An 8,133-nucleotide genomic window follows, 5' to 3' on the forward strand; every position below is an offset into this window, starting at 1 on the left:
GTGGTGATAATGGCATTCCTTATGCCCCAGAAACTCACATAAATCCTCTTGTGGAGGAAGAGAACATCGTCCTAAGCTTCAAATTCTCTACTTTTATTTTTCATGTAAATTATCCAGCACAGAATAAAAAATAACATGGAATATAAGGAGATGGGACAACATAATAAAAAACAAAAGAAACAGACACGAAACAGAGCCATGGAAGATGGTAGTGAAGTTACCAGAATTCAATAATTTCTTAAAATACTCAAGGAAATGAAAGACAAAATTGAGAAGTTTGTCAAACTATAATAAGGAGTCATAGAGCCCTAGCCAGTTTGCTCAGTGGTTAGTGTGTCTGCCTGTGGACTGAAGGGTTATGGGTTTGATTCTGGCCAAAGGCATATATCTCAGTTGCAGGCTCGATCTCGGCCCTGATCGGGGCACATTCAGGGGACAGCCAATCGATGTGGCTCTTTCATATCGACGTTTCTTTCTCTCTGCCTCTTCCCCTCCCTTCCACTCTCTCTAAAAAATCAATGGAAAAAATATCCCCCGGGGTGAGGATTAACGAAAACAACAACAATAAAAAGTGAGTCATAGAGAAGTTCTAGAACTCAGAAATACAATAACTGGAATTTAGAACTTAATAAAGTCTAATGCAGTCCAAAAAAATGATACTTATAACTCAAAGAAAGAATTAGTAAACTGGAAGGTAAATCAAATGAAATTTTCCAAGTTAAAATGATAGTTACTCTGGTGAGTGTGTATCACTATTTATTGTGGTTACATTTGCATTTCCCTAATGACAGGTGACACGGAACTCCTTTTCATATGTTTATTGGCCATTTGGAGATTTTTCATGAAGTGCCTATTCAAACCTTTTGCCCATTCAAAAAATTGGGTTGTATGTCTTTTTTAGAAATACTAGTTTTTATTGAAGTTTAACAAGTCATAGATACATGTTTTAATTTCTATGGCAATCTATAAAACAACAACGTTATTTATAACTATGAAGCTAATATAGGGAGATGTGAAATAATAAAAACAACCATTTATAAAGTCCAGAAAGAAGAGAAAAAGCAACATACAATGGTTAAGATCAATAGAAAGCACATAGTAACTTAGCTAGATGGAACTGTTAGGTGAAATCACTAATATGTCAGTCATCACATTAAATATAAACTAGCTCTCCGGGTGAAGATGGCGGAGCATGGTTACCGCTTTTCGTTGACTACTTTCAGCCCATCTGGTAAACTTGTTCAGATTGAATATGCTTTGGCTGCTGTAGCTGGAGGAGCCCCTTCCGTGGGAATTAAAGCTGCAAATGGTGTGGTATTAGCAACAGAGAAGAAACAGAAATCCATTCTGTATGGTGAGCGAAGGGTACACAAAGTGCAGCCAATTACCACACACATAGGCTTGGTATATAGTGGCCTGGGCCCAGATTACAGAGCGCTTGTGCACAGAGCTCGGAGACTAGCTCAGCAATATTACCTTGTTTACCCAGAGCCCATTCCCACGGCTCAGCTGGTGCAGAGAGTAGCTTCTGTGACGCGAGAATATACCCAGTCAGGTGGTGTTTGTCCATTTGGAGTTTCTTTACTAATTTGTGGTTGGAATGAGGGGCGACCATATTTATTTCAGTCAGATCCATCAGGAGCTTACTTTGCCTGGAAAGCCACAGCAATGGGAAGGAACTGTGTGAATGGAAAAACTTTTCTTGAGAAAAGATAAAATGAAGAGCTAGAACTTGAAGATGCCATTCGTACAGCCATAGTAACCCTAAAGCAAAGCTTTGAGGGCAGATGACAGAAGATAACATAGAAGTTGGACTCTGCAATGAAGCTGGATTTAGAAGGCTCACTACAACTGAAGTTAAGGACTACTTGGCTGCCACAGCATAATGAAGTGACTGAAAAATCTGGAATTGCAGATAATCTCTATACTTAAACATGTTTCAAGTATGTTTTGTTTTGCAAACTTTTTGCATACTTATTTCTACATGATTTAATGGATTAGTGTTTTTAAAATGATACTTATAACTCATAATAAACTGTGAAATCCAAATATATATATATATAAACTAACTAAATGCTTGAGTCAAAAGACAACGATGGTACCTTTTTTGGCGATGGGAAAATGTGATTTTTTAAAAATATATTTTATTGATTTTTTTACAGAGAGGAAGGGAGAGGAATAGAGAGTTAGAAACATCAATGAGAGAGAAACATTGATCAGCTGCCTCCTGCACACTCCCTACTGGGGATGTGCCTGCAACCAAGGTACATGCCCTTGACCGGAATCGAACCTGGGACCCTTGAGTCTGCAGGCTGACGCTCTATCCACTGAGCCAAACCGGTTAGGGCAAAATGTGATTTTTTTACTCAAATAAATTACTTTCTTGGCAGCATCCCCCAGTTTTGTCTTTTTCCATCCCCCATTGTCTGCTCCCATCGCTGATAGACTGCTTTGGTTTGTTACTGAAAGCTAGTTCATCCTGCTAGACAAATGCCCTCTCTAAAAGAAAGGTTACCAGTCCTACATATCAAGAGCCTTTAAAAAAAAAAAAGTGTGTTTTTAAAATCAGAGCTACCATTATTGCAGTTCTCTTTAAATTCTCACAACTTAGTCCATCCTTGCCTCTGGAAATTGGCTAACATCACGAGCTCTGGAGCTGCTTACATTCCAATCCTGACACTTACTAGTTGTGCTTCAATATTTACTTCACCTCCCTGGACCTCAGTTTCCTCATGTATATCCTATATAATAAAAGGCTAATATGCAAATTGTCCCCTCGGGAGTTTGACCGACCAGGAGTTCGACCACTCGCTATGACCTGCGCTGACCACCAGGGGGTGGTGCGGAATGAAGGGGATGGCTGGAACAAAGGAAGGCCTCCACCAGCAGCTGGCAGCTGGGGAAGGAAGGCCCCGGCAGGCAGCTGGAAGGCCCCGATTGGCCCTGATTGCCGGCCAGGCCTAGGGACCCTACCCATGCACACATTTCATGCACCGGGCCTCTAGTAATAGTATAATGGGCTTTACCTCAAAGGGTTGTTTGTGGATTAAATAAGTAAATGTGTCAGTTGGTACATAGTGAATACCCAGTAAACAGTAGCTGTTATTATTACTATAACATTAGAACCATTTTATTAGCACTACACTCCCATCCCCTTTTTGTTCTGGCCCATTCCTCCTGATCCCTGTCAAGACTAAATTCAAAAGCTACTCTCCTCTGTGATTCCAGTCCTGACCATTCCTACCATGCCTCAGCTACACACATAAATGTGCAACACTAACCCCCAGAGCCATGTGCTGTAGGCAGAGGTTTATGTGAATTTAACTTACCACGAATTGGAAACAAACGACCCACGAGGGTAGGAAAGGTATGATTTCTTTTCTTCCTCTTTTGATTCAGTTCCATGGAGTCACGTCTCACATGTGAGATTCTAAAGTCAGCAAGTTAAGTCACAGTCATGCAGTCTAAGTGTCCCCTGACAGCCCTTTCTATTTTCCTTGCAGAGCACAGTGGTTTGGTGTGTCCATCCCTGACTCTAGGTCTGGCACGCTGAAGATGGAGACCCCCAGAGCCAGGCAAAGAACGGGCCCAGAGGAAAGGCTTCAAGCCGAGGTAGGGGCATTTGAGCCGTTCTTTGCAGAGGGCTGGCCAAACCTAAGAAGACATAACAGGAGTGATGGGGAATGGAGATGCAGGGACGAGAATCCCGTGTCCTGCTCACCAGGAAGACTCACTTACTTCTGTCCCTGTCAAGGTTCACATCCTGTAATACATGAACAGGTTGAGTGTTCATCCAGCGGATGAAAATAAATGGAGCTGTGTCCTATGATGCAGGGTAAATTCTCAGCCCGGGGAGTTAACTAAATGTGTGCCTGATGGAGGCTCCAGTGCAAGTGGCTTTGAAGTCCTACTGTGTGTCAGTCATTGAACAATCATTAAAAAAATGCAGAAATGAATACGACAGTCTGCTTCTTCAAGTAGATGCTACTCTCTTTTGTGAAAAGCAGTGGGGCGTGAGCAGGCACATAGATGGATGTTTCCGTAGAGGACTCTCCTCCATCCCTAATACGGAGTAGGGCTCGGTCAATGTTTGTGACTCAAATGAATGAATAAGAAAAATGGAAGAACGAGACCGCCATCAGGGAAGTCCAAAGTGCACATGTTAACAGCTTCTGATTAAAGAGGCACCTGGGAACAACAAGGAGCTGTTTCCTCCATATTTTGTGTCCGAACTCCACTCCGGGAACATCAGGATCAGAAATTATGGCTCCCAGTGGCCTCTCCCATTTCCAGGCAGGCAGCACAGCGCTCTGCACCATCGCAGCGCTGTGAGCCTCCACAAATCTCCGCGCTCCTGTTCACACTCCAGGGGCTGCGGCCCGGTGCCCTGCTTTCCTCACTTTGAAGGAGGAGCCACTTCCCTACTGGGCCCCGCGGTGCTCTCTGCAGCTCCACTCTTTTTTTTTTTTTTTAATATATTTTTATTGATTTCAGAGAGGAAGGGAGAGGAAGAGAGAGATAGAAACATCAATGATGAGAGAGAATCATTGATCGGCTGCCTCCTGCACACCCCCTACTGGGGACTGAGCCTGGAACGGGGCATGTGCCCTTGACCGTAATCGAACCCGGGATCCTTCAGTCTGTAGGCCGACGCTCTATCCACTAGGCCAAACTGGCTAGGGCTGCGGCCCCCCTCTGATTCTGTGACGGGTCTGGGAAGGAACTCCCCACTGCAAATGCACACACGGTTTACATGTCCTTCTGCCTTCCTGGGAGTAGATACTGTGAGCATCCCCTCCACACATGCGCGCGGGCACATACACACACACCAGTGCAGAGCCCCTGCTGACGGCCGGACACAATGGCACAAATGACGCCCCTGGAGGTCCTCTTTCAAGCAGAGCCCCCAATTCTTCCGGAATGGGCCAGCCCACTGTCCAGCACAGGGACAGACTCGCCTTCCTGGAGACCAACCAAGCCCAGTGTGTGTGTGTGTGTGTGTGTGTGTGTGTGTGTGTGTGTGTAACTGCAGGCACACAGACACCTACACCGTGAGAGATACACTCCCCCTAGGCGGGAACAGACGGCCTTCCATCACCTGTCCTCCCGGCATCAGAACTGCCATTAGGCCAACCCAAACCAGGAGAGGCCACGTGTGCCGGTCAGACTAACAGATCAGAAGGAAAGTTGGTGCATAGCGTCGACAGAAGTGCAGACAACCTTGCAACTGAGGATCTAACCTCATGCACCAACATCTAAAAGGCACGTGGGCACAGCATCGCATTCCTAGGTGTGTGTGGTACAAAGATGTGGGCGCAGCCCCAGCGTCCAGCAGGGACCGGGTGAAATCAGCATGGGTCACCTTCACTGTGGAACGCGACGCAGCCGTGCAAAGGTGTGAAGTCAGTTGTGCTGATGACAGTGGCTGACTGGGGATAAGCTAGGTGGAAGCAGCAGGTGTGGCATGGGGTGTGAGCACTAGAGGAAACCTACGTGCCCGTGGGTTTTTAAGGGTATAGATGATCTCTGGACAAAGGAGACGGGAGAGAAGTGAAGGGGTTTTTAAGGAGAGAGACTCCCTCCCCCTGAATTTCTGTCTGGTGCACAGATGACTTACTCAAAACAACGAATATTGTCAATCTCACTTCGCTATAACATGAGAATAGAGAAACCAGCAACGCTTCCGATACCTCTTCTCACCCTGGGCTCAGTGTCTGTCAGTAAGGCCCCCTGGGGTCCTCAAGGTGCCAGACTAGTGGGCTAGAGAATTTAGCTCTTGCCCGGATCTGCCTCTCCTTAGACCAACGGGAAAGAACCCGATTTCAGTGTGCCCACGCATGCTGGCTTGGGGCCTGTGCTGAGATGGTGGCATGTTGTAAAGATACTTAGAAAAGTAGAGAGCTCTATGCTGTGGTGGCTACAGGCTGAAAATACAAATTCCCGCGTGTTAGGCACTGAGTTGTGTCCCCTGTAATCTGTACGTTGGAGCCCGGACTCCCGACATGACTGCATTTGGAGATGGGGCCTTAGGGGAGCGATCAAAGTTAAATGGGGTCATAAAGATGGGGCCCTGGTTGACCAGGACTGGTATCCTTACACGAAGAGGAAGAGACACCAGAGCTCTCATTCTTCGAGAGGAAAGGCCATGTGAAGCCACACAGAGAAGGCGGAGCGAGGCCTCTGGAAAACCCAACCCTGCCAATACCTTGATGTTGGACTTCCAGTCTCCAGAACGGTGAGAAACCAGTGTCTTTTGTTTAAGTCCCCAGTAGGTGGCATTCTGTGGTGGCAGCCACAGCTAAACCGATATATCCCTAAATCTGTGATCTGGGATCTTGCTGATGGTGGTGATCCCCATCCAGGCCCACACACCTCACTCCTTCTCCCAAAATGCAAACACGAAGATCGACCTTGCCTGCAATGGGAGGGCACATCTGTCTGCCCAATGGGAGAAAAATCTTCAGGGCAACCAGCAAATACCTCTTCTTTCCCCACTTGTCTTTCCCCTTTCCAAACACCAGGTAGCCTCGCTGACTCCAAGGTGCCAGCATTGCAAGAGACAGCGGAGAACCCCTGAACCAGCCTCGGCCAGGGGCAGTGTGGAGCCCGGGACCCCGCCATGACAGTGAGAGAGGCCCCGCCTGGAGAGCACTGCGTGGAGCCGGGCTGTTGGCTCACCTGCTCTGTTCCCTCAGCCGGGGCTCAAGGGCAGTGTCACAGGAACTTGACTGTGGGGAACTGGGTCACCTTCTCCAGGCGCACCGTCTGACGGGGCGGCAGACACCAGCCAGGGCCAGCGGTGCTGGGGGCACCCACAGTGCAGGGACGCCTCCGCAGCAGGCGAGTGGAGGGAACAGCATTTGGAGCAAATCCCTTTGACAGAAACTTGCCCCAGGTCCAAAAGCATCATTGAAAACCCAAATGGTTTAAGTCTGGCAACTCATCAGACGGCCGTTTGTGTAAGAAACGTGTGATGAGTGGTCACAGCAAAGGCAGCCCTCCCAAGGCTGCGCGCGGGTCTTCAGGATCTCAGAGTTCTCTGGAAATGAAGTTGTTTTGAATGGAGTGAAGGGATCTACCATTTGCTAAGTGATTCACGTTAACCAAAAGCACACCAATAACCCCCAAAGTCACCCAGAGACCCAGGTAGATGTTAATGGTTTTTTCCAATTAGCACAGACTCTGGATGAAGTGTTTCAGAGGGCGGCCCTCTCCCTGTGACTTGGTGCCTGGAGAAAACCTGGCGTGGTGTTCAGTGGGCCAGGCAGACACCAGCCGCACGGATCCTGGGCCCCTGAGGCAGCCAAAATCCACAGCTGCTGCGGCCCCGGCTCCGGCCAGCACCTTGACCGGCATGCGGAGTGCTTCACGCCCCTACCCCACAGGGGTAAATACCCTGCAGGAATGTGGGAAACCCTACGGAGCCTGGAGACCGGCCTGGGGTCTGCTCACCGCCGAAGCCCCTCCAAAGGTTTTAATCAGCTTTAGAGCAAAGCAGTGCCTGGTGCAGAACTGTAGCCAAATGGTAATTTTTTTTTCAACACATTTAAAGATGAAATCTTCCTTTTGCTGCAGTTCTTAGAATTGTTTTTCCATCGACAGTCTAAGACGCCTGCCCCCTCCTCCCACTGCCTCACCCCTTCAGCCAGCTTTCTCTCAAGTTGGATCTCAGCTGGGTTCACCCACTCCCGGCCCCCGAGAGCCGGGGAAGCAGGAATTTTAATTTTTAAAATGCTCACTGTCTGAGGGAACTTAGAAAATCTACGGCTGCTCCAGGACAGTTCTCTCCTCTGCAGAAACACACCTTTTGTAAACGTGTTGGTTAATCAAGAGTTTTCTGAGTTTCCAGGGTCCCACAACTTTGTCACTCGTAGCAACGTCTGTGCTTGAGTCTCGATGAACTCACGAGCGCCCATACTAAGGCTTTAAAAATTATCTGCTGCTTCCCACCCAGCTCTGAGCTCCTGTTCCTGTGAACTGGGGTTTCCAGTTGTGGGGAGGGGGGCGGCCGGGACGAGGATCTTCTTGCACCGCAGGTCAGCTTGCTGAGAACCGGTACCATAACGCGATGGGTGCCCAGGGCATTTGTTAGCTGTTTTGACTTTGTGTGTGTGTGTGTGTGTGTGTGTGTGT

The 8,133-nt window shown here is 47.8% G+C and overlaps 1 pseudogene; it reads left to right on the forward strand.

The window, feature by feature from the left end:
* Positions 1-1,173: 1,173 nt before the first annotated feature.
* LOC103284746 (proteasome subunit alpha type-2-like) lies at positions 1,174-1,886 on the forward strand (annotated as a pseudogene).
* Positions 1,887-8,133: the final 6,247 nt, after the last annotated feature.

The sequence above is a fragment of the Eptesicus fuscus genome, chromosome 21 (assembly GCF_027574615.1).
Source record: "Eptesicus fuscus isolate TK198812 chromosome 21, DD_ASM_mEF_20220401, whole genome shotgun sequence".
In the NCBI taxonomy this organism is placed as follows: domain Eukaryota; kingdom Metazoa; phylum Chordata; class Mammalia; order Chiroptera; family Vespertilionidae; genus Eptesicus; species Eptesicus fuscus.